The sequence below is a fragment of the Dipodomys ordii genome, unplaced genomic scaffold (genome assembly GCF_000151885.1).
Source record: "Dipodomys ordii isolate 6190 unplaced genomic scaffold, Dord_2.0 Scaffold116, whole genome shotgun sequence".
NCBI classification, from domain to species: Eukaryota; Metazoa; Chordata; class Mammalia; order Rodentia; family Heteromyidae; genus Dipodomys; species Dipodomys ordii.
The window spans coordinates 872,940-899,016 of record NW_012267332.1 but is presented as its reverse complement, the minus strand read 5'-3'; the positions used below and the strand labels follow the sequence as shown (position 1 = coordinate 899,016).

Below are 26,077 nucleotides of genomic sequence, written 5' to 3'. Positions count from 1 at the left end.
AGAGGTTTAAGAAACTTTGTGATTAGAATTCACAGAATTTGATTAAAAACAAAAGATACTGTTGTATCATAAAATGAATATCGGGAATATGTGAATTCTTCTGAAAACTTTCTTATTTTTAATTCTTTTATTATTATCTTTAAGTAACTGTACAAAGAATTTTTTTTCTCAGACATGAGGTTTGAACTGGGTCTGGGCGCTGTCTCTGAGCATTTCAGCTCGAGGCTAGTGCTATACCACTTGAGCCACAGCGCCAATTCAGGTTTTCTGGTGGTTTATTGGTAATAAGAGTCTTATGGACTTTTCTGCCCCAGCTGGGGGTTGGCTTTGAACAGCAATCCTCAGATCTCAGCCTCCTGAGTAGCTAGGGTTACAGGCATGAGCTACCGGCACCCAGCAATGAGTTATTTAACAAAGCAGTTTATGAATACAATACATCTTGATCAATGTCACCCTTTCACTATTTTCATCTTAATTTTTCCAAAGATTATGAATGTTGTTTCAACATTGTTATGAACCATTTGAACACAAGAGCTCTAGCTGCTCTGCTGAATATTTGGCATGCTCATTCCCATTGCTCCTGTCCTTTGGTACTGAACTAAAGTACTAACATGGACATTTGGTGTGCATGGAGGAGAAGGGAAGTGGTTTGCCATTGAATAACTCTTTGAGCAGATTGGATAAAGAAGAGGAAGAAGCAACTAGAAGAAGGAATTAAAAATCACATGCGTAAAGGGCTTCTAAGGGAAAGAGAAAATTCTGAGTTAACATGTAATAAAACTTTTTTTGTATATGTGTGTATGTGCTGTATTAATCACAATCTGAGGCTCCTGCCTAAGGTGGCTCTCCAGATGTGCTTGGAATTAATAACAGTACTATCAGAATCCCTTATATAGGTATTCTTACCTTAAGGAGTAGCTTTGAAATAAACTCATTTAGAACTACACATCCTGCTATGTAGAGAAAAGGGGAACAGCAGTTTTTTAGGAACCACTCCTCATATTTCCTCCTTGCAACTGATTCATACAAAGGAATTTTGTATTAGTGGGAAATTTGCATAAGGAGTATTTCATTTTGGACATGATTTCAATGAAATCTTTCAGCTTTTTCTGATATATGAATCCTTCACATGGAAGACAACAAACCATACAACCTTCAAATGGCTTTTCAAAAAGTCAGAACTAAAGGCCCATATTGCTCCTCTGTACAACACCTATCAAAATCCAGTTAGAAACTTTTCAGAATCTCATAACACCAATGAAACTATATTTAACCTTCTGATAGTTTTACTAAACTACTTTTTCTAAGAATACAATAATTTTATAACAACTTATATGACCTTAAATGCAGTTTATTCCTGCTCTTCAGCTTTCGAAAGCATTGAATACTAGCAAAGATTATAGGTATAGTATTCATTCCTGGTAAATATATTGCTTATAGGAAACTTGTTGTCATTCTATAAAAATATTAAGTATAAAACTTCATTTGGAAAATTTAACTCTCTATTATATTTCTTTAATGAGAGTAGTTTCTTATTACATCTTTTCACATATTCTCCAGGAATAGGGTGTACAATAATAGGAATTTAAACCCATACTCCCTTTTTAGGTAGTAAGAAGTCTGGCTGTCATATTGACAGCTTTGAGATAATATTTCACATTTCGTTCAAGTATGTTACAAATGCAATATGAAATTATAAGCAAAAGTATGCTATAACCTGAAAATTACTAGTAATTTGTGAAGACTTTTTATTCTTTGACATTTTAGTTATTAAACACAATTTTATTTTAGAAAGGTAAAATTACTTTCTATTTTTTATCTGTATATTCCTTTGTGCAAGTAAATTATGTATACAGTTTTTTGAATGACCAGGATTGATAAAATAGGCAGCAACTGGTTTTACAGCAGCTTAATTTTAATTTGGATAATAAGGAAAGGAGAGTAGCAGAATTCTGGGAACTTGGGAATAGATTTCTATGGCTTCAAAAATTGCACTTGAACTAGCTCTTGCATGGTGGGAAAGGATTTTGTAAGTTGACACTAAATACATCGGAATAGAACACATTTTTGTTGGATTCCCTGTTGTGTGAAGGGTAAAAAAAAAAAGGAAATGTGATTAGCACTGGATTCTGTATTTTGGTTGGAAATGTAAAAGGTAGAAGTAACAATGCAATCAAATTTAAAGACAAAGAATATGAAAGACCTTGGGTGCCAAAGAAAAACTCGGTGGGAAGTACACATTGTTCATTCTGAGGCTTAGGTTACAGAGATAATTTCACAAATATACACATGAATAGTAATATACAACAGACAGGTCTTGGTGTCTCACACCTATAATTCTAGCTACTCAGGAAACTAATACCTGAAAGATTGTGGTTCAAGGCCAACACAGGCAGAAAAGTCAGCCAGACTCCATCTTCACATCAGATAACATTAAAAATTCAAAACACCTGATTTTTTCACATTCCCATTTCTAAATGTTTATGCTAATTTTTTAAATTGCAACAAATTAGTGTGAATGCATGTGTGTGTGTGTGTGTGTGTGTGTGTGTGTGTGTGTGTGTATGATTCTTAGATGGCCTCAGCTTTGATGCATAACACAAATATATGAAAAAAATTTAAAATACACTAAAATGTCAATCTTTGGTGGATTGAGTAATGAATAATCATTATTTTCTACTTTATATTTTCTGGTTTCTAGAGTTTTTTTGGCAAGCATGTTAACTTTCCTTTTCACTGAAGCAGGAACTCACTGTATATCCCAGGTTGGCCTTAAACTTGCAATTCTCCTATCTCAGCATCCTGCTGGGTTCCCCATCATGACCAGAGATAATATTATTATTATATTATTTATGTGTAAGTGGTGGTCCTGGGGATTGAACTCAAGGCCTGGGTGCTGTCCCTGAGCTTCTTTTGCTCAAGGTTAGCACTCTACCATTTGAGCCAAAGCTCTACTTCCAGCTTGTCTAGTAGTTGATAGGAAAAAAAGTCTCACAAACCTTCCTACCCGGGCTGGTTCAAACCGTCAGTTCTCAGTCTTCTGAATAGCTAGGATCACAGGCATGAGCCACCTGTATCCTGTCAAAATGTGATCTTTTATGGATGGATTTAAATCAACAATGCATTGTAGTTTGTAGATATAAAATAATGTAAAAATATTGCAAGTTCTGAAACATCCATAGAATGTTATAAAAAGACTTATGTAATAAATCATAATTATTTAGATGCAAAGATCAGTATGATGTCAAGACATTATATGACCAATATTAGATTTATTAAGAATACATATAGTAGAAAACAGAATGGATACTAAAACATCGATGCTACCTGCAGGTACTTTTGAAATTAAAGCAGGAGATTCACAAGCATAAGATCAGCCTAGTCTACCTAAAGATGGTGAGGTCTTAGCCAGCCTGGACAACATTGAGAGAATTTGTCTCAAAGAAAAGCAAAAAGGATTGAAGAAAGGTTTGAGGTGTAGCTTAGTGGTAGAGCTCTTGCCTAGCATATGTGATGTTTTTTCCCAAAAAATACTGATACACCGGTGAAAATAAATTCAAAAATCTCATTGATATGGATAACTTTTGAAAGAATTATCAAAGTAAAGCAATAATAAACTGAAAGTGATTGTATATGAACAAAATTATTAAATATTATTAAATATTAAATATCTTTCCACCCTTGTATACCTAGTGTATACCTGGTACATTCCTCATAACTTTCAATGAAAACATAAATTCCAGTTCAGTACAGTCTTATGAAGTAAACTCATTTGTTTTGTAATTTAATTTTGTTCTTATTAAAACATTTAGGAAATAATTCAATCTCCTTTATAAAAATATAGCAAAAAGCCCTAAATATAATGTTAGCAAATTTAATTCAGGATACATTAGAATTCTAATATTATCATACTTAAGTAGACATTTTAAAGCATGTTTTATTTAAATAATTTTAGTGTAGCCAGAAGACAGTGGCTCATCTGGACTCCTAGCTACTCAGAAGGCTAAAATCTGAGGACTGAAGTTCAAAGCCACCTGGTTAAAGTCTGTGACTCTTACCTGTGACTCTTATCTCCAATTATCCAGCAAAAAGCTGGAAGTGGAACTGTGGCTCAGGTGGTAGAGTGCCAGCATTGAGCAGAAAAGCTAAGGGACAACAACTAGGCCCTGAGTTCAAGCCCCAGTATTAGTACTTGTGAGCTCTCTGTCACACATACACACACACACACACACACACACACACACACACACACACACACACACACAAATAATGTGAACTTAGATCAACATAAAGGTTATTGAATTATATATATATATATATATATATATATATATATATATAAATGCCCATCAGGGGCAGGGATGTAGCTCAGTGGCAAAGCACTTGCCTAGCAAGTGGAACGTCCTGGGTTCTATCCCCAGTAACAACAGAAAAAAACTGAAAAAGAAAAGACAAATACCCATTAGTCTTTGAAAACTGAGTGAATAAGGCATAAAGAAGCTGGTGCTCATGGTTTTGTCTGTAATTCTAGAAATTCAAGAGGCTGAGATCTGAGGACTGAGGTTGGAAAATGACCGGGCCAGAAAAGCCCTTGGGACTGTTTTCTCTTGTTAACCACCTAAAAAGCATGAATGGAGATATGGCTTATGCAGTAGAGTGCCAGCCTTGAGAAAAAAAGCTAAAGGACAGTGGCCAGTCTCTGAGTTCAAGCCTGGCAGTTTTAATGGAACTACCATTGAATAGTTTAAGGAGTTTATAAGGTACATTGATGCCATTTGATTATTACCATATGTTCAGAAACAATTCAATCATGAGTTTTGGCTATCAAACATATGAGAAATTGGTCATCAGAAGGTCTTAAGCCACTGGCGGCCAATAAATGCTTGACCCATGGAACAGATTTCACTTTGCAATGTACACAGTCAGTCTCACCTATGGTGGGCAAAGAGGAAATAGCCATTTCTACAGAAAGTCTCTGTCCAAGTTCAATGGCTAGACAGATATGTACGTAGACAGGAAAAATTCAGCAGCCATTTTAAAATATGGGCCAACACTGCAATTTGGGGGTCATCTGGTAAAGTTTTAAAATTGAGAACTTTGTTTTCTGGATGAGTAAATATAAAGACTTTTTATGATATAATTAGTAGGCCACCAGGAAATACAACTACTTATTTCACTGCATTAAAAAAAAACTTTCTTCTAAGCTACTCAACACACATGAAGTATTTGAGGGAGAGGAATTTAGCCTTTGTTTTTCTTTGGAAAATCAAACTTTCTTTAAACAATTATTACTGAGCTTCTTCCTATGTCATCTCAAGCCGCAGCAATGAATCATCAGTTCCTGATACACATTGTGGCTATACTTGGATTTTTTACATATATCTAAAGATGCCATAAACACAAATTCCTTCCAACCACAGACCAAAGCAGGGTGGCCAAGTCCTCCTTGTGATGGAAAATACACATGCAAACCATAGGAAAAGCACATCAGAGTAATAATAATTTTGAAAACCATGTCAGGAGGAGGGAGAGGTAGCAGAGTAGTCTGTGAAGTGGCCCTTAGCTTTACTTTGTTTTTTTTTTTTCTTTTTGGCTTTTGACTCCATTAGAGTTTTGTTTCAGTTCCCCAGTCTGGTTTCACAGGTTTTTACTTACCTCTGTTCTGAGAGTCTGTCCCTTTATTCTTTTGTTCAATCACCCAATTACCACAGGGATGTAGAAGCATGACTTTGAAGTCAAACACACCCCATTTTTTAAATCTTGATGCTTGCATTGTCGGTTTGAACTTTGCAAGTTATTTTACCTCCTGTAACTAGGGCTTTGTGTTGGAAACACATGAGCTTCCAGTGTCAGAAAATGAATAGATTACATATGAGATATAGGAGATTTTTGTCAAGGCATTTTACTTTTGCACAAAAAGATGTACTGCTATTCTCCCCAGAGCTGGGCAGGCACACTGGGTGGGGTAGTGTTTGGTTTTTATCCTAACTGGGTAGTGCTTGGTTTTTATTCTAACCCCAGGGATGATATCCCTCCTCCTTGTTGCTAAGGAGTGGGTTCATGGTTTATTTTTTGCAATTCGTTACCAGGGTGATGAGGTAATACAAGGAAGTTAGTAAGCACTCTAACCAGTGAAAGGCTCCTACTTGGGGTTGGGGGCAGAATCTGTCCTTTTAGATGCAAAGGCACACATTATTCTCCTCTAGGCTGGCTAGGAATGAGGCTGCTGATGGTTATAGTTGGAGGATGTTGGTAAAGTCAGTGGAAAGTTACCACTCAAGGGGAAGGGAGTGTAATCTATTTGTTAACTCCATTGTAAAACAAAGATTCATACCCTTGACATGGATGACTGGTTGCTAACAACACAGCTTATAGTTACAATTGAAGTCAAGAAGCAAGTTCTAGGAAATATTGGTATTAGGAAATATCAGTACAGAATGGTGACTGGTTACAAGATGGAGACATTTTAATTTGATGATAAAGATATCTTTTTCATAAATAATGAGCCTTGGTTTTACTCCTACATAAAATTTTTTCCCCAAAACAGTCATGAAGATTAAACAATATCAGTAGAAAGACAATAATCTGCTATAATAATAATTGTCTTACTGTTTATTGTGTATTGACTAAAAGTATAAGAAATGGAAGACAAGCCAGGAACCAGTGGTTCATGTCTGAAAAAGTAGCTACCCAGGAGGCTGAGATCTGAGGATCGCAATTCAAAGCCAACCCAGGCAGGAAAATCTATTAGACTCTAATCTCCAATTAACCACCAGAAATCTGGAAGTGGTGCTGTGGCTCAAGTGGCAGAGTGCTAGCCTTGAGCTGAAGAGCTCAGGGACAATGCCCAGGCCCAGAGTTTAAGCCCTACGACTGACAAAACAACAGCAACAAAAACTAAGTGGAAGACACTTTTCCAGATTTGTGATGGTATACTGTGACATAAAGCAATCTCTGACTTCAAAAGAGTTCACCAAGATCTCAGTATTTCTGTGTTCTATCTTCCCATATATGTGAACTTAGAACCTACTTGATCTATGTCTCATGACCTCATGACCCTGATCAAGTTCTTCAAATTAATAAACCAATCATTGACAAGTCATTTGTATTTCCTGAGATCATCATGAGTTACTCCACAGGACATATGAACACAAAGCTCTTGGAAAATATGTGGCAAAGTTATGACTAACAGGATTTTCAAGAGCCCCACCCACCTGAAGTTCAATTTTCCACAGATCACTTATGGAAGTGGTTCTGTGTACTGATACCTGTCTTGCTCATATTTTAGTGCAAGGGAAAAGCATAATTCCTTTTTGGAAAAGCAATTTGGAAAAATGTTGTAAAGAAATAAAAATGCTCATGTACTTTCACTTAATAACTGTACTTTGAGGAATCCCTTGGTGAATTAAATGTGTAAAAATGTTTATGACAAAGGTATGTTTTGGTGCTATTTATAGTAACAAACAATTGCAGACAGTGTAAGTGACCAATAACAGAAGAGTGATAATCAGATAAATTGTAGTATATTTATCTGATATAATATTATGAGTGATTAAAATATTCTGAGTATTTAAGTAAATATTTATGTTTCAGTATTGATTAAAATTAAATACAAATTAAGATTTACGTTGAATATGCAAAGTTTTATACACAATTATGAGCTGACATATGACATAAATCCACAATGCAAGATATACTCAAAAGAACAATATTTACTTATTCTCACTGAATCTCTGTTGAATACTTACTATTTATTAGGTGCTTCTTAGATACTGTACATATTCAAATGACAAAATTAAGACACTGTTTTCATGGTGTGTGGAAAGATTGATAATAGAGCTATTTAATAATTGTATAAAGTACAATAAAGAAATGGTAGTGAATTGTGAAATCAAATACCAGGGGAAAGTAAGAGTAAGTGGCCAATGAAAGATTTGATGATGTGATATTTTAGTTGATATGTAAAGAATGGTCAGTGGCTCTACCCTTTTGCCAATGAGAAATATATATATATATGTATATTTTTTTGAGAAATATATATTACCTGTGGATTACTGTGGAGAATGGGATCTGAAAGCACTGGAGGTCAAAGCTAATGCAGTTACATACCCACTGCCTATGGTTTGTATTAAAGTGATGAGACTTAGGCCAATGGTTAGCTCAGTTTCTGTGCCTTCCTCTCTAGCATCTTTACTACAGTGCAATGGATCTGAAAAAAACAAGACTAAACTTTTGGGATTTCTGTGTTCCTATGGCTGTCCTCCACCAGGACTCAGGAATCAGTACTCTGTTTACTTCTCTCACTGGAATATGCCTTCCATGATCTGATGATTGTAGCTCAAAGCCAGCCTGGGCAAGAAAGTCTGTGAGACTATTATCTCCAATTAACTGCCAAAAAGCCCAAAGTAGAGCTATGGCTCAAATGGTAGAATGCTAGCCTTGAGCAAAAAAGCTCAAGGACAGTGTTCATGTCCTGAGTTGAAGTTCCAATACTGGAATACACACACACACACACACACACACACACACACACACACACACACACACACACGGAGGCAATGAAGCTCATTGAGCCTAAAAGTGTCTATCAGTTTTCTAAGAAGAATGTGAGTGCAGCCATATTGCTGATATCATATCCAACATCCATATCTTGAAACTGACCAGCTTGTATGGAACATTAGGTTATTTGGCGAAAGAAAAAAAATTAGGATAGACCTCAGCTATACTATATACTACCTATATACTTGGAAAATTTCAAAGTTGGAGGAACCAACAAAAAGCTTCTCCAGTTCAATTTGAGAACCTTGTCTCAGAGGTTGATTTGTTTTTCTTCCATGTTTTTGTCTTTTGTGGTTTTACATTCAATTTTATTTATTTTCTCTATGCTGATACTGGGCTTGAACTCAGGTCCTTGTGTGCTCACTTAGCTTATTCCCTCAAGGCATGTGCTCTATTACTTGAGCCACAGCTTTACTTCTAGATTTTTGGTGGTTAACTGGAAATAAGAGTTTCTCCAGGCTGGCTTCAAACCTTGATCTTGATATCTCAGCATTCTGAGTTGCAAGAATTGCAGGCATGAGGCACCAACACCTGGCCTTGTAATTTTTTTCATACATAAATAATCCACCAAAGAAAATCAGGAAAACTATTCAGCTCATTAATCAGGGGATAAAATACCCTAAAATAAAGATAATAAAGGAGGTGAAAAAGACATCTACAGTGAAAATTTTTTAAAAACTCTGAAGAAAGCCATAAAGACTATAGAAGGTGGTAAGTTCTCCTATGTTTACCAAATGACTGAGTTAATATAGTTAACATGGCCTTATTAAAAAAGCAACATATCAATTCAATGTAGTACTTTCAAAGTACTAATAAATTCTTGAAATAACTAGAAAAGTAATCCTAAGATTCATATGGAAGCACAAATATCCAAAACAATACTTAACAAAAGGAGCAATGTAAACGAATCACAATTCTTGTACTATAGAACCATCATAAGCAAACATGGTAATGGTACAAAAATACATATGCAATGAAGAGTAATTGAGTCTATTATAGGACCCAGAAATAAAAAAAATGCAGCTAGAGGTATCTAGAAAATGATAAGTGTAAAAATTAGTATTTTATATCACTTTATTTTTTTTTATTTTTTTGCTGGACCCTGGGCTTCAACTCAGGGCCTGGGCACTGTCCCTCAGCTCTCCAGCTCAAGGCTAGAGTTCTACCATTTGAGCCACAATGCCACTTCTGGTTTTCTAGTGGTTTCTTGGAGATAAGAGTCTCATAGATTTTCTTGCCCAGGCTAGCTTTTTTTTTAATATATACATTTTAGATTCTGAGGAAGATGGTGGAGGAGAAGCTGGAGGCTAAACAAGCTCTCACATAGAAAGCAGTTTTAGTATTCCAGTGGACAGTCCTAGGCTAGAGAATCACACCAAGTGTCCCATCACAGTACAGAGAGTTTGGCCAGACAGGGGAAAAACCAGGCAATGAGGCAGATCTGAGAACTTGCTGGTAGTGGAGGCAGCCACAGCTGCCATACCAACAGAGAGAGTCTGGGACAAAGGCACCAGACGCCGCAGGCAAGAGGATTCTACTCAACACCAGCAAGAACTGACAAGGAGCAGATATCTTCATCCTACAGATCGCAGACCAGAGACAGCCGAGGAATCAAGACTCTGGCATGAATAGAACCCTGACATCCTCATTCCTTCTCAGGGAGCAGAGGAGGGAAGGCTGTCCCTCCCCCACCACCTGAAATCTCCATCTTTCATTGTGACAAAGGCCCTAATGAGAAGCTAGCTCCAACTCAGGCCTTGGAAGAAACCAAAAGAGTCATTTAGCAGGTCACAGGAACCTGATCTGACCTGCCAGGCTCAGCTCCACCCAGGGGAAAGTCACCCCGCCCAGGTAGAGAGAGCTCCGCCCCCCAGAGGAGTGACTTTCTTCACTGAATAAACAGACCCAGAGGCTGCCCCTCCCTACAGCAGCCTAGACAAACAATTGAAACTCAGTAAACATAAACCCTGAGAATGGCTAGAAGCTGGGCTCTGTGAGGGTCTCAGAAGCTAGCCCCTCAGGGAACAGCTACTGTTTGCTGAAAGGCCTCAACTCTACCTAGATCCTAGCCTCATTACAGCATCTCCAAACTAGAGGAAACAGCCATCTCCCTCTTTTGTAATACTCAAAGTAGATCTCCCTCCCACTGAACTAGCCTGGGAGGAGGATCACAAAATCCTGGGTAACACAGAGCATTTTTCTGCCTGCTCAAACAAACGGACTCAAGACCAATCAAACGACAGGAAAACCAAACACCACAAGGAGACCAGAGACTCCATCGAAACTGGTTACAGACATAGGGGAGATATAGAATCTTCCCATTCCCCGCCCCCCCAGCCAAAAAAAAAACCAAGAAATCTTTTTTCTACCTTTTTAATTTTTATTTTTTAATTGTTTTCTGTTAATCTTTTTTTCTCTCATAATTTATATTTTAGGTGTATGTATGTGTGTGTGTGTGTGTGTGTGTTTTAAAAAAATCTCTTTTGACCTTTGGTGCTTTTTTAAAATTCTTTTCTTTTTTTTCTCTCTTTCTTTCTTTTTTGCCTGACTTAGTTGCTGTTCTGCTCATCCCCAGATATATACACGTCGTCCATTATTAGGCCTTATCCCCCATTGTGTACATACTTAATCCAAAAATTTATTACTCAATTCACAACCTCTTAGGCTTAACTTCTTTAATAGCAGTATTATCTCTTTATACCTATATAATTTTCAAGTAACCAATTTTAAGAATTTTTATTTTTTAGATTTTCATGTTTCCTTTCTATACCTCCCTCCTTTTATCCTGTCCTTTTCTTATTTCAATATCATTTATTTATGCTTACATAATTTTTGTGTTTTACTTTTCAAATTAAAATTTTTGTTTTTCCATTTTTTTCATTTTTTTAAATCTCTCTCCTATCAGTTTAATCCATCTCACTCTCTGAGAATAGGATTTGGTTAAATTCACTCTCTTTTTAACTCTCCACATCCCTCTAATCCTATTTTCCCCACATTTTTCCATAAACCTAATAATTTCTGGTTTCTCAAATCATTCTTTGCTGTTCTAAGCCCATTAACCCATAGTTGTTTGATGTTGAATAGATTGTATCTGTTGAACTAGATTGTATCTGCAGCCATTTTGACTGTGCAACTAAAGAAATCTGGTTGATGCTTGCCTTAAAATAGTGTTCTGGCACAAAATTGGTGTTCCTTTCATACAAAATGGGCAGAACAAGATGGAGAAAAACAAGAAAAATGGCAAGTCTGGGTATCTCAACTGCCACTCATGATAATCAGATGACAGAGAGTTAATGAATAATCCAAAGGACAGTGCCCAAAAAGGTCTACAAACACTAGTGGTAAACAAGGTGAATGAAAAGTTTGAAAACCTGCAAAGGACTCAGTGTGACCGAGATAAATGAGGAAGAGGAGGCAAACCAAAGATTAAGACAGAAATCTCATGAGCATAAGGAAGCTACTCTAAGACTAATACAGGAATTGCATGAGCAGTCTGAGAACAGTCAAAGAGAAAGACAAGAATTGTATGAGCAGTCTGAGAACAGTCAGAGAAACAGGAATTGCATGAGCAGACTGAGAACAGTCAAAAAGAATTACAGGAATTGTAAGAACGTGAGGAAGCTAATCAAAGAGTAATACAGGAATTGCGAGAGCAGGATGAGAATAGACAAAGATCAATAGAGGCATTCATGGCATCCATAAACAGACAGCTGAAAGAATTCAGGGAGACCACAAAGGGAATGCTGAATGGGACAGAAGGAATGGGAGTACAAGGAAACCATAACCAATTAACTAAGTGATTTGAGAATAAACACTGAACACCAAATTAAGGAAGTAAAGAAGTGTATCCAAGATCTGAAACAAAGCTCCAACAAAGAATTCGAAGTCATTAAAGCTGACCAATTAGAAGGAAAAGAAATAAAAACTGAAGTAGAAAGTTTTGACATTAGGTTAGACCATGCAGAAGATCGAATCTCAGGGATTGAAGACAGCCTAGATATTATAGAGAAAGAACATACAACCATCCAAGACAAGTCCAAGAAATATGATAGATTCAATATTTGGAAGATAACCATTAGAAGACCTAATCTGAGGATAATGGGTGTAGAGGAGCACCCAGAGACAAAAGTTAATGATCTAGAAAATTTATTTACCAGGATCCTAGCAGAGAACATCCCAAACATGCAAAAAGATAGGCCTATTCATATAAAAGAAGCTTTTAGAACCCCAAATAGAACAGACCAAACAGAACAGGACATCCCACTGTCACATTATAATCCACACAGGATCAATTCAGACCAAGGAAAGTATTTTTAAAGCTGTCAAGGAGAAAAGATTAATCGCCAATAAAGGGAAATCAAGTAGAATCACCTCAGATTTCTCAGCAGAGATAATTAAAGCAAGAAAAGCCTGGAATGATGTATGCCATACCCAAATCACAAACAACTATCAACCAAGAATACTGTACCCAGCTAAACTCTCCATAATGGAAGGCCAAATAAAAACCTTCCATAGCAAAGAAAAACTGAAACAATATATCTCCACCAAACCAGCCTTACAAAAGATAATTAAAGATGTCCTACACATAGAAAACCAACAACAGTGCAATAAAGGCCAACAAACCGCACCCAAACTGAGAATCCAAGACCCATAGAAGAACTCAGTTGTCTCAGCCCCCAAGAAGGTGGATAACATGACAAGAACTACCAAAAACCTCTCAGTCCTAACTCTCAACATTAACGGACTTAACTCTCCAATTAAGTGACATAGACTGTCTAGTTGGATTAAAAAGCAAGATCTTTCTATCTGCTGCCTTCAGGAGTCACACCTTGCCCATAAAAACAAACATATATTGAAAGTGAAAAGCTGGAGTAAAATCTACCAAGCAAACAGCACCCATAAACAGTCGGGAGTTGCAATTCTAATATCAGATAAAATAGACTTCAAATTAAAATTAATGATAAAGAAGATCACTAGAGAAGAAGAAGATAAAGAGATAATCAAAGTCACTACAAACTAATTAAGGGATCTTTTCTTTAGGAGGAGATTACAATTCTAAATATTTATTTGCCAAACAATGGAGCACCCAAATTTAACCAAGAAACACTACTTTCCCTCAATTCTCACATAGATCTAAAGACATTAATTGTTGGGGACTTTAACACATCACTATTCCCACTAGATAGGTCAACTCGGAAAAAACTAAACAGAGAAACCGCAGATCTAAACAACTGCATAGATCAACTAAATTTAACAGACATCTACCGAATATTTCACCAACAGCATCAGAACACACGTTTTTCTCAGCAGCACATGGAACATTTTCCAAAATAGACCACATTTTAGGTCACAAAGCAAACTTGTCCAAATTCAGAAACATTGAAGTTATACCTTGCATTCTCTCAGACCACAAGGGAATAAAATTAGAACTCAACACCAAAAGCCACCAAAGAAAGTCCTGTAACACATGGAGGCTGAACAACACACTGTTGAATCACTAGTGGGTTATGGAAGAGATTACAAAGGAAATTCAAATGTTCATGATATTCAACAAAAATGAACACACAAATTACCAGCTCCTCTAGAATACAGCAAAGGCAGTACTCAAAGGCAATTATTTACTGGGCAGTTGTTTCTTTGAGGATTTGTTGTTGAGGGTTTTAATTTTTTGAGTTCCAAGTACATTTTAGATATGAGACTCTTTTCCATTGTTTGGCTAGTGAAGATCTCTCAATCCATGGGCTTTCTATTGATCTTGCTAGCTATGTCCTTTGCCCTGCAGAAGCTCTGTGTTTCATAAAATCCCATTTGTCCAAACTTTCTTCGGTTTGTTGTTTCTGGGTCTCTATTGAGAAAATTTCAGCCTGTGCCAAATAGCCCTAGAGTTTCTCCTATGTCTTTCTGTAATGTTTTCACGATGTCTGCTTTGACTTTGAGGTCTTTGATCCATTTGGAGTTGATTCTGGTGCAGGGTGATAAATACAGATGAAGCTTTAGTTTTCTACAGGTGTTTAACCAGTTTTGGCAGCACCATTTACTGAAGCGGCTGTCTTTCATCCATTTAATTTTTTAGCTACCTTATTGAAGATTAGGTGGCTATAGATCTGTGGGTTCATTTCTGGGTCTTCAGTTCTATTTCATTGGTCCTCAGGTCTGTTCTTGTGCCAGTACCAAACTCTTTTGATTGGTATGGCTTTGTTTGAAATTTGGTATTGACATTCCTCCAGCACTGTTCTTTCTGCTAAGGATTGTTTTTGCTATTGGGGTCTTTTATTATTCCATATGAATTTTTGGGTTCCTTCTTCTATTTCATGAGGTTGTGATGTTGATAGGTATCACATTGAATTTGTAGATAGCCTTTGGCAGTATTGCCATTTTCAGGATATTAATCCTCCTAATCCCAGAGCATGGGAGGGTTTTCCACTTCCTAAATTCTTCTTTAATTTCCTTTTTTCAGGTTTTTAAGGTTTTCATCATAGAGGTCTTTCACTTGCTTAGTTAAGTTAATTTCTATGTATTTTATTTTTTGTGGGGCTTATACAAAAGAAGTTGCGTTCCTGATTTCAGCTGTGCTCCTCTCATTTTGGCATACAGAAAAACCATTGATTTTTGAGGGTTAACTTTATACCCTGCAACTTTGCCAAAGTTTTGAATCAGCTCGAGCAATTTGAGAGTGTAGTCTATGGGGTTGTTTAAATACAAGATCATGTCATCTGCAAAGAGGAATAGTTTTACTTCAGCTTTCCCTATTTGGATGCCCTTTATGTTTGCATCTTGTCTTATTGCTGTAGCTAGGCATTCTAATACTAAGTTGAAGAGAAGTGAAGAGAGTGGACATCCTTGTCTCATTCCTGAGTTTAGAGGAAATGGATTTAGCTTTTTTCTAGTCTGACTTTGAAGCTCAGATCTCAGCTAAGAACACAGGCGTGAGCCATCAGCACCTGGCTGAAGATACTTCCTTGCTCTTAACTTGATAATAAACTCTGATCATTTAAGCCTTGAAAAAAGAATATCTTTACCATGGTGATAGAAACATGAAAATGTATTTGTGTGTACATTTGTGTTAGAGAAAGTCAGAGATAGAAACAAAGGCATTGTGGAACAAAATATAAGAGGAAAAAAGGATTGAAACAAACTTTTAGTAATCTATAAAAGTAAGTTAAAATAATGTAATGTATATATTGGCCTTCCCCCAAGAATTGCATATATTTCTTTTGGTTACATGTGTATTTGTTAGGTAAAAGTTGTACCACTTGAAAAGTCAAGTGCTGGTTGTTCAGGAAGAAGATGTGAGGACTACAGTTCAAAGCCAGCCCAGGAAGGAAGTCCTGAGACTCTTCTGGTTAATATGCAATTAACCAGAAAGTAAAACAGAAATACAGCAGTGGCACAAGTTGTACAGCACAAGCCTGAAGCAATAAACTATGGGACAATGCCCAGGCCTTAAGTTTAAGTCCAAGTACTAGCACATGCATATGTTCACATGCACATGCACACATACACACATATACAAGAGTTCTACCACTTGAAGCAAGCCTTCAGATTATTTTTTCCCTTCACGTTTTTCTTTTGATAAGATTTCACCTTTTTGCCATGACTAATCTGAAACTAACACTATTCTATCTATGCCTCTTAGGTAGCTAGGATTACAGAAGTATGCTCCCAAGCCAGGCTTATTTCTTGAGATGTGTCTCACTAAATTTTCCCCCAGGATGCTCTGGAAATATGATCTTTTTCTTTTCTACATCTTGAGTCCCCCTGTACAAGTTTTCCAAAGAAAATAAACAAATTAATGATGAATACATATTGGTATACTCTTAGCACATAAGATATACTTTAAGGCTTTAATTATCATGTAAGTTAATGTCAAGTTGGATTCAAGACAACATCTAATAGATTGTATCACTCAGCTACAGACATGATTAGGCATCATGTGCTACATTTTGAGATGCTTCAAAATATCCATGATGAATATATACCACAGAGTTTAGAAAAATAAGGGAAGAGGTTGGTGGAAAGGGGGAGAAGCTGTTGAGGGAATAACACAGATCAAGATGCATTGTATACATAAACTACTTTGTTAAATGGCAAAAAAATCAATATTACCTAAAAATTAAGAAAAGTGAGGGAAAGGGTGGGTTTTAGGCGGGGGGTAAGGATGTTGAAAGGGCAACATTGATCAAGAGGCATTTTATTTGTAAATGTCTTTCCTGAATGGCAACTACATTATATAACTACTTAAAGATATTAAAAATATTTTAAAAATAATCCAGATGTCATGGAAAGAACATATAATTTGGAGTCAGATAATCTGAGAGTCCTTATTGATATTCTAATCTTATGTTTTCTTTATTTCATTATTTCATGTCTTTACCTTTATCAGGATCTTAGAAAAGCTTAAATGAGATTATAAGTTAACCCTTCATAAAGTGCCACAGAAATATCAGTCTTCAGAAGACAATATTCATCAAGCATCTTGAATGACATTTTTGACATTTAACCTTTCATTTTGAGTAGATATACAGACTAAAGTAGTTAAAGATACAAATTTAGCTGTATACATACCACAGCATCATTAATGAGAATAAGATAATGGCAAGAAAAGTTGGTAACATAAATTTTGCTCTATCTAATCAAAATATTAAAGACATTTAAAATAGTGCTGTAGATGATTAATTACACAGGTAGAGATCATGACAACATAGTTACAGAGACAACTAAACTATAAAACATTATATTAAATTTTAAAGCATTTTTATGAATATATAGATAATGAACCTATGGTTGTTCTGTCTCTATCTCTTTTCTTGTTTCTTTTACTCCTTTTTATGTTTTCTTGCTTGCTCATTTGTGTCTGAGAAATATTTTTTCATTGAAATTGACAAGTTTTGAAACCGGAAAGAAATCTATTTTCAAGTAAACAAAAGGAAATAGAAAAAAATCTTAGAAAAACAAGAATAAACTTTGATGAAAGATCATATTGAAGAAGATACTTGAAAAATCTGTAATCACTTCTTGCTCTCCAAAGCTTAAAATGTTCATTAAGAGTGTTATGCTCATGAGACTAATCAGAGAGACTTGTCAAAGGAAATCTTCTTTCAAGATGATCTTTGCTAGCCTTTTTATACATGAGCACTTTAATTAATAGCTCATCTCAAGTCTGGAATGATTAACTGAAAGAGTCTTAAATCACTATATAATCTAAGTAAGTTATGGAGTTTCTCTACTTTTTTTCATAACAACTACAAAGATTAGGCCTGATTGACTGGTGTGGTTTAATTTGTCAGTGGTAAAGTTAAATAACTTCAGATGAAGGATATAATTCTTCCCACTCCCATCTCTACAAAATCTATTATTTAATTTCAGGTATGAGCAAGGAGGTCCTTAAGAATTCTTCATTTTTGCATATTAAAATCTCCATTAAAAATCTCCATAAGCCTTCATTATCCTCTCAATTCAGTGTTAAAACTCCAAATCATGGGTTCTTTTACAAGACCCAAAGTAAACACTCACTTTTAACAAATACGTTATTGCGTGCATACCAAACACACCAGGGATAATATCCCAGGATACTTTGATAAGAAACCAGTATATTTTTGTGTGTTTCCACACATACTTTATTTTTATTTTTTTGCCAGTTGTGAGGATTGAATTCTGGGCCTGGATGCTGTCCTTGGGCTCCTTTTTGCTCAAGACTAGCACTCTACCACTTGAGCCACTATACCACTTCTGGCTTTTTTGTGTGTGAAAATACTGTACAGAAGAGTTACAATTACGTGGACAAGATAATGAGAACTTCTGGCTTCTTCTAAGATTTATTGAAGATAAGATTCTCACAGACTTTCCTGCCTGTGCTGGCTTCAAAGCAGTATCCTCAGACCTCAGTCTCTTGAGTAACTAGGATTACAGGCCTGGGCCAACACACATACTTTATATTTCTATCTCATATCTATATCTATAGATATGATACTGCTATTATTTTCACATTAAATTGTGAGACCATGAAATAATTAAATGAGGAATAAACAGTGAAAGAGAAGTGTATTTATGAAGGATTGTGTGAAAGCTTATGGCTCTGTAACTTTGGAATTTATTGGCATAAGAACAGTATAGTGTTTTAGGTGGGATATTGTAGAGGGATGCTATGTTGTGTTGTAAATGGGGAAGAGTCTAATCATGAGGATAACGTGTGGTAATGGCAACTGATTAGGATTCTCCATTGCTCCATCAAAACAGAACCAGTAAGATATATGTGAATGAATGAGAGACTTAATATGAATTGGCTCAGACAATGAATGAAGTTAAGCAGACACATGATATGTTTTCTGCAAGCTGGAAAGCTAGGAAAGATGGTGGTGTAATTTAGTACTAAGGCTGAAGGCCTGAGAATCGATTGACAGATGATAGGCAGTGTTGCTAAGTAAGTCTGAGATGCCAATGAACCATAAATCTTGAGCTCCAATGTACACGGGCAAGAGAAGATTGAATGATGTTATATATATATATATATATATATATATATATATATATATATATATATGTATAAAATACAATAATAAAACAATTATTCTGTGTTTTTACTTTTTGAAATTTCAGGAAGATTTAATAAGCTTTATAGGTTTAGCAACAGAAATTTTTCCATGGGTGAGATAATTAAGGTAAAAATAAATTTTGTGGGGGGTAGGGAGGAGTTGGGGAGATGAGGAGGGAAGGGATGGTAGGGGAAAAGCAAAGGACGGGGTAACAATGTTCGATAGGAAATGTACTCATTACCTTACTCATTTAACTGTAACCCTGCTGTACAGTATCTTTACTATAAAATATATATTAAAAATAATAAATTTTATAATTGGACAGCAGACAAGTCGGTCAAAACATCAGTGACAAACTGCCTGATCAGAGCCTACAGTCTCCCATCACCGGAGTTGTCAGTTCACACTTCAGGCACTGTTGAAGAAACCTCACTTTTCACCCAAGATACAGGATCTGGTACATACAGATCATAAGGCCGCTTAGGGACTACCTGTTTATTGAGGTTCATCAATATTGTGTCCTGAAATTTTAGCTTCCCATGAAAACTTCATGTGGCTATGGGTACCTAAAGGTTCCTTGATGAGTTCCCTGTGGCTCCATTTTGTTCTTAGTTCCACTGGTTTAAGCTGCAGCACACCTTCTTTGTTGAAAAGAACATATAACAGCACTATTGCCATCTTTATACAAATTGTGAAAGAATGATCACTTAGAACGACTCTCTTTATGACTATTCTATCTGGATCCACCAATAACAGATTCCCTGTAGCAATGAGGCTGTGTATTCCATTGCTTTTTTTGCTTGAAAAGCAGCATAGATACAGGAAAGGAAGTGACTGGTGTATATACTGTCACCACTACAGCCACATCAGCAGTTAAGAATCTCTGAAATCTATATCTGCTGAAGTGTGCTGAGAATAAAGGACAGGCTTGGAAGCTCCTGAATTCACAATGGGAGATCAGTTCCCCTTTGGCTTTTACTGGTTCAGTGTTGCCAGGGCTCCAACTCACCACCATGTTCAATACTGACATCTTCTGTTCATGTGGGAGCAAAGAAAATACAACCTAGGTTGCTCCTTGTTTGAAGTACTCAAGCCCTGAGACAGGGACTTCAGAGATATGCAGTGTGTGACATACCAGCCAATCTCAACTCCTTCAGTTTCTTTTTCTTCAATCGGCTTAAAGACACGTTTCCTAGTATTAGTACAATTCTGAAACTGAAAGATCCAATCATCAACTTGAGGAAGATTTTCCTTAAGATCCCATGGAAATGTCCAGAAACTCTCTGAGACCTCTGTATTTCTGAGAGCAAACTCTAGCAGGCAGGTCACAGGGAAACATCTCTTCCAATCTTTCTTTTTGATTAACATTTTTTATTGTAAAGATACTGTACAGAGGGGTTACAGTTACATGAATAACATAATGAGTACATTTCCTACCAAGCATTGTTACCCCTTCCTTTGTTTTTCCTCTATCATCCATTCCCTCCCTAAATCCCCAACTCCTCCCTACTCCCTCCCCCAAAGTTGTAAAGTTCATTTTCAACTTGTGTCTTGTACATCTCATTGTTATAATAAGTCAACCTGTATCCTTGTTTCCGCATTTTGTTATTTCCCTTCCCCCTCCCCAAATTAGAAAAGTGTATAAATAGATGCAGGGCACCAGAATCAAATACAGTGAAAACAGGGGTTATACCATTGGAAGAAGAATATACAAAAGAAACAAAAAAATCACATAGTACACTAAAAACAACAGCGACAAAGATAAAACCTCTTGTGGCCCTATCTTGGGATGCATTTCATTTAGCATCATCTTATATCATTGTAAAAAAAAGCTTTTGACCTTTTCTGCATGTCTGGTAAGATTATATTAGATGTATATTAGTTATTACAAATAAGGGAAACCACGGGATCTGTGTTTCTTTGGGTCTGGCTTACTTCACTTAATATAATTGTTCCAAGTCTTTCCATTTCTTAACAAATGGGGCAGGGTCATTCTTTCTGATGGAAGCATAAAATTCATGTATATATATATATATATATATATATGTATATATATGTGTGTGTGTGTGTGTGTGTGTGTGTGTATGTGTGTGTGTGTATAATTTTCTTGATCCATTCATCTACTGAGAGGCATCTGGGTTGGTTCCATATCTTAGCTATGGTAAATAATGCTACAATAAACATAATTGTTCTGGTAGCTTTAGTATGGCTTTGTTTGTGATCATTTGGGTAAATGTTCAAGAGTGGGATTGCTGGGTCATAGAGGAGCTCTATATGGAGTCTTTTGAGGAACCTCCATACTGCTTTCCAAAGTGGTTGAACAAGTTTACACTCCCACCAACAATGCAGTAGGGTTCCCTTTTGGCCACATCTCCTCCAGCATCTGATGTTAGATTTCTTGAATATGACCATGGGATGCAGTGGAATCTCAATGTTGTCTTAATTTGCTTTTCTTTTATAGCTAGAGAAGTTGAACATGTCTTCATGTGTCTATTGGCCATTTTTATTTCCGCTTCAGAGAAGTCTCTAAGTCTTTCGCCCACTTATTTATTGGGCAGTTGTTTTTTTGAGGATTTGTTGTTGGGAGATTTAATTTTTTGAGTTCTAAGTATATTTTAGATATGAGACACTTGTCTGTTGTATGGCTAGTGAAGATCTTCTGCCAATCCGTGGGCTTTCTATTGATCTTACTATGTCCTTTACCATCTTCTAGTCTTTCTTGTCGACATTTCTCTAGCATTTTTTCCTCAGCCTCTTCATGGACTTTTTTATCATATAGATCATCATGCACAGACTCCTTGGTTGTCATTGTTTCATGTTCCTCCTCGTCTTCCTATTCAGCACTCTCAATCCAAGAGTCTTCTTCCATAAAATCCTCATGTTCCATGTAATACTCATCTTCTTCCACATCAGTTCTATCACCTTCATCCAAAATCCATCCAGCTTGGTAAATGCATGTTTCTTTGGGAATGTGTTTTTCTACCTTAGAACTTTGTTTCACAAGGGCTGGGAAGGTGGCTCAGTGGTAGAGTGCTTGCCTTGCATGCCTGAGACCTTGGGTTCGATTCCTCAGCACCACATAAGCAAAAAGAAAAAAGCCGGAAGTGGCACTGTGGCTCAAGTGGTAGAGCGCTAGCCTTGAGCTGAAGAGCTGAAGGATAGCACCCAGGCCCAGAGTTCAGGCCCCATGACTGGACCCCCCCCCAAAAAAAACTTTGTTTCACAAAATCAGCTGCCTCATTCAGCTCCTCCTCAGTGGGCCAGGATTGCTCTCCTTCCTTTGGTTTGGGATGACCTCTGTTTGCAATGATGCCCGTCTATCGGAGTCTGCCTTCATTAAGACCTTAAGATCTTTTTCCATATCAGTTACAGCATCTGCAGTACAAATCTCCATTGCCATGCTTCAGTCCTTCTAGGACTTAATCACTGTAGTATTTAAGGGGAAAATATCCATGGCAGCATGTATCTGTTTCATTTGGAAGTCTCAATGTTCAACAATGTAAAGCAAGCTATTTACATTCAGAGTCCTCCCATGAATATAATCTGAGATTTTCAGGTGTCCAAAGAGTTATTCTCCTCACAAGGCACAATCAGCAGCATGGGCAAAAAAGTAGGCCTGTCGATCTCAAAAAGCAAGATGGAGTTACTTTTCATTAACCAATTGTCTAAGCAGTATGCCTGCCTTCAATTGGATATCTAACAAGAGGAAAGAGCTTCTGAATTACTTTATTTCACCTTTTTTGAAATCTATTTGTTTCTACAGTGGGAGGCCAGAAACTCCCTGGGAAGCTAGGCTGTAGGTAGGAAGGCCTTGAGCAAACAACACAGGAAAGGCAGTAATCCTCAGTGGTGTCCCATGCCTTATAGTGGGTTAAGGAGGAATAGGATGGTATCAGCCACTTTAGCCATGTCAAACATAGTGTACAGATCCCTTGGCCTTGTAAATGTGAAGACCAACTATGGTTCCAATGTGGGCACAGTATCATAAAACTGTGAGTGTTTCCCCATTCATTCACGAAAACTGTTCCAAGTCTCCAAGGCCTCAGGCAGGGAAATCCTGTTGTGCAAAGGCGCCTCCAGCATCTGACGAGGAGGTCTTATCCTTGCTACCCATATATCTCTGTCAGAACCACCTCCTTCTTCTGCTTTTGGACTTGGCTGGCACTATGTCTTTGGTCTCTTTTCCTCAGCTCATTTCTCAACTTCTTGCACAAGATTTTGATTTCTATACAGCCTTTGCCATCTTGCTTGACACTGAGTGCCTTTATGAGGTTTATTCTGCTGTTCCAGGGGCTGGAGTGGTGAGCTGCCATGCCACCATTCACGTGCACCAAGTCCACAATATAAAACCACTATTTTATGTAATTAATATATGTTAATAAAAAGGAGATAGAGGGAGAGAGAGAAAGAGACAGAGAGGAATATACACCCTACAAACGTATTATCCCAATGACCTTCTTCTAGGCCCCATCATGTAATGGTGGAACCACTTCTCTAATGAGAGGCTGACCACCTAACTCTTTATATATGAGCATTCCATACCCAAACGATGCAACTGTATTCCTGGGCCACAAAAGTCCATGCCCATTTCAAATACAAAAATGCCTCCAGTACAATTCCCAATAGTTATTTTTATATGAAACCTTAACAGTGAGCTTTTACCATTGGCATTCCTATCAGCATTCTAGTCTTTCCAGCAACCATCACAATCCACAAGTTCTGCTCATAGTATTCTAGACGTTATTGTGTCTGCTTCTGCAAACTTTGCCAAATTCCTCCTTCAAACCAATTCCAAAGACTTCTGAACCATACTGTCAGTCATCATCAAAGCATGGGCAGATGGTACCATTTCTGGTCCCCAAATTAGTATTTGTCAGGCTTCTCTAGAGTAACAGAGCCAATAAAATATGTGTGTGTATGTGGGGAACACAGGCAGCAAAGATGGCCCTGAGAGGGAGTTGAGTGGGCAGAGCCCAATTTGCTTTATGCTCAGGGCGTAACCAGCCCCGTGGAAGCTTAGGTGCATGATAGGGTGTGACCTTGATAGTGATTGGTTCCTTTTCCTCCCCTGCCATGCCACCCACTCTTTTTTGCTTTAAAAATGGCGTGCTTTGTATTAATAAACGAGTTTTCCTGCTTGAGTTGACTCCCGGCTGCGTCTGATTGTCTCCTGGGCTAAGGGAGGCTGGGGAACAGGCAAGCGGTCACACTTACCTTTCCTCGGACCCCATCCATCTTTCGTGGAACGGATGAAGAGCCGACATGTGTATGTGTATAAGATTTATTAGATTGATTTACAAAATCAGAAACTGGAAAATCTCACAATGGCTGTTTGCAAGCTGAAGAGCTAGAGGAACTCATTCTTAGACAAAGAAACTAGAAGCCTCAAAATATGGGGGACTAGCCTGTCAAAGCCTGAAAGCTCCTTGGAGAGTCACTGGTGTGTATCTATGTTCAAAGCTAAAGAAACTGAAGACTCATGTTCATGGACCATGGTAGCAGCAAAAATTGCACCTACTCAAGAGGAAACTAGGTTGCACAGAATGGCAAGCTTCCACCTTCTGACCTGGGCACCAGCATGTTCAACAATGCCATCCACATTCAGGATGGGCTTATAATACCTCAGTTCACTGATTCACATACCAATTGTTGCTGGAATCACTAACAGACACAAGCAGAAATGTGCTCTATTGATTTTCTAGGTTTCTCTCAATGCAATCAATTTGACAACAATGATGATCAACCACCACACCTATAAAAAAAAGTAGTTCTAATTATTATGGTGCCTAATTTTTTCATTAAAAATTGTCCGTTTTCAGGATGGAGGTTTTGTAGTTGTTTTGTTTCAATTCTTTTGTATGGTTTCAAATTGTATTGAATTTTTAAATTTTTATTTCAAATAAGGACTATTTAATTTTATTCATGTGTTATTTTTAAAGATTTTGTTATCTTTAAGTAGTTGTACAAAGGTTGCCATTTGGCAAAACAGCTTATGAATACAATATATCTTGATCGATGTCACCCTTTCAACACTCACCCATCTCTCTCCTACCCACTTCTTGCCCCACTTTTCTTAATTTTGTAGGATATACATTGATTCTTTTTTAAATGTTTTTATAGTGAAAATACTGTACAGAGAGGTTACAATTAAATGAGCAAGCTAATGAGTACATTTCTTATCCAGCATTGTTGCTGCCTCCTTTGTTCTTCCCCTACCATCCTGTCCCTCCCACCTCCTCAACTACACCCCACCCTCTACCCCCACCCCCACCCTCTACCCCCACCCCCACACCTGCCTAAATTGTAAAGTTCATTTTTTAACATAGCCTCTTGCACATCTCATTGTTGCAATAGGTCAATCTGTATCCCTATTTAAACATTTTGTTTTTTCCCTTCCCCTCCCCAAATTATGCCAACCATGGGGGAGGGACATACAAAGCAACAAAGAAATCACATGGTACCTTATAAGTACATTAGAAACTATAGCAAGAAAGAAAAAACACTCTTTATTACCTTCCAGTTTTACATTTTTAGTGTATATGTATTTATACATATATATTATATACTTTAATCACATTCATCTGCAATCATATTCTTTGTTTTTTCTTCCCCTTCCTACTGGTTTTGTCTCACAATCATATCATGTTATTTTTAGGCCTAGATTCCATACATGACAGAAAAACGTATGATTCTATTTCTCATCTTGGCTTCTCTTTCTCAATAAGATCATCTCCCATTCCATCAATTCTCCTGCCATCAACATACTTGCATTCTGTTTTATGACCAAATAACTGTTTATCATATATATATATATATATGTACACTTTTTTCATTCATTCCTCATTGTTAGGCACCTAGGCTAATGTTATAGTTTGGCTATTGTAATAGTGCTGCCAAAACAAACATAACTGTGCAGGTGTTTCTGTTATGTGTTAACTTACATTCCTTTGGATATATGCTCAGGACTGGTGCAGCAGAATCATATG

General features: G+C 37.0%; 1 protein-coding gene and 1 pseudogene across 1 annotated transcript in view; one reads left to right on the top strand and one right to left on the bottom strand.

Annotated features, from left to right (window-relative positions):
• The window catches only part of LOC105995241 (putative P2Y purinoceptor 10), a 101,559-nt gene that overhangs the window by 3,068 nt on the left and 72,414 nt on the right, over positions 1–26,077 (top strand). The window lies entirely within an intron of this gene.
• LOC105995202 lies at positions 19,493–24,326 on the bottom strand (annotated as a pseudogene).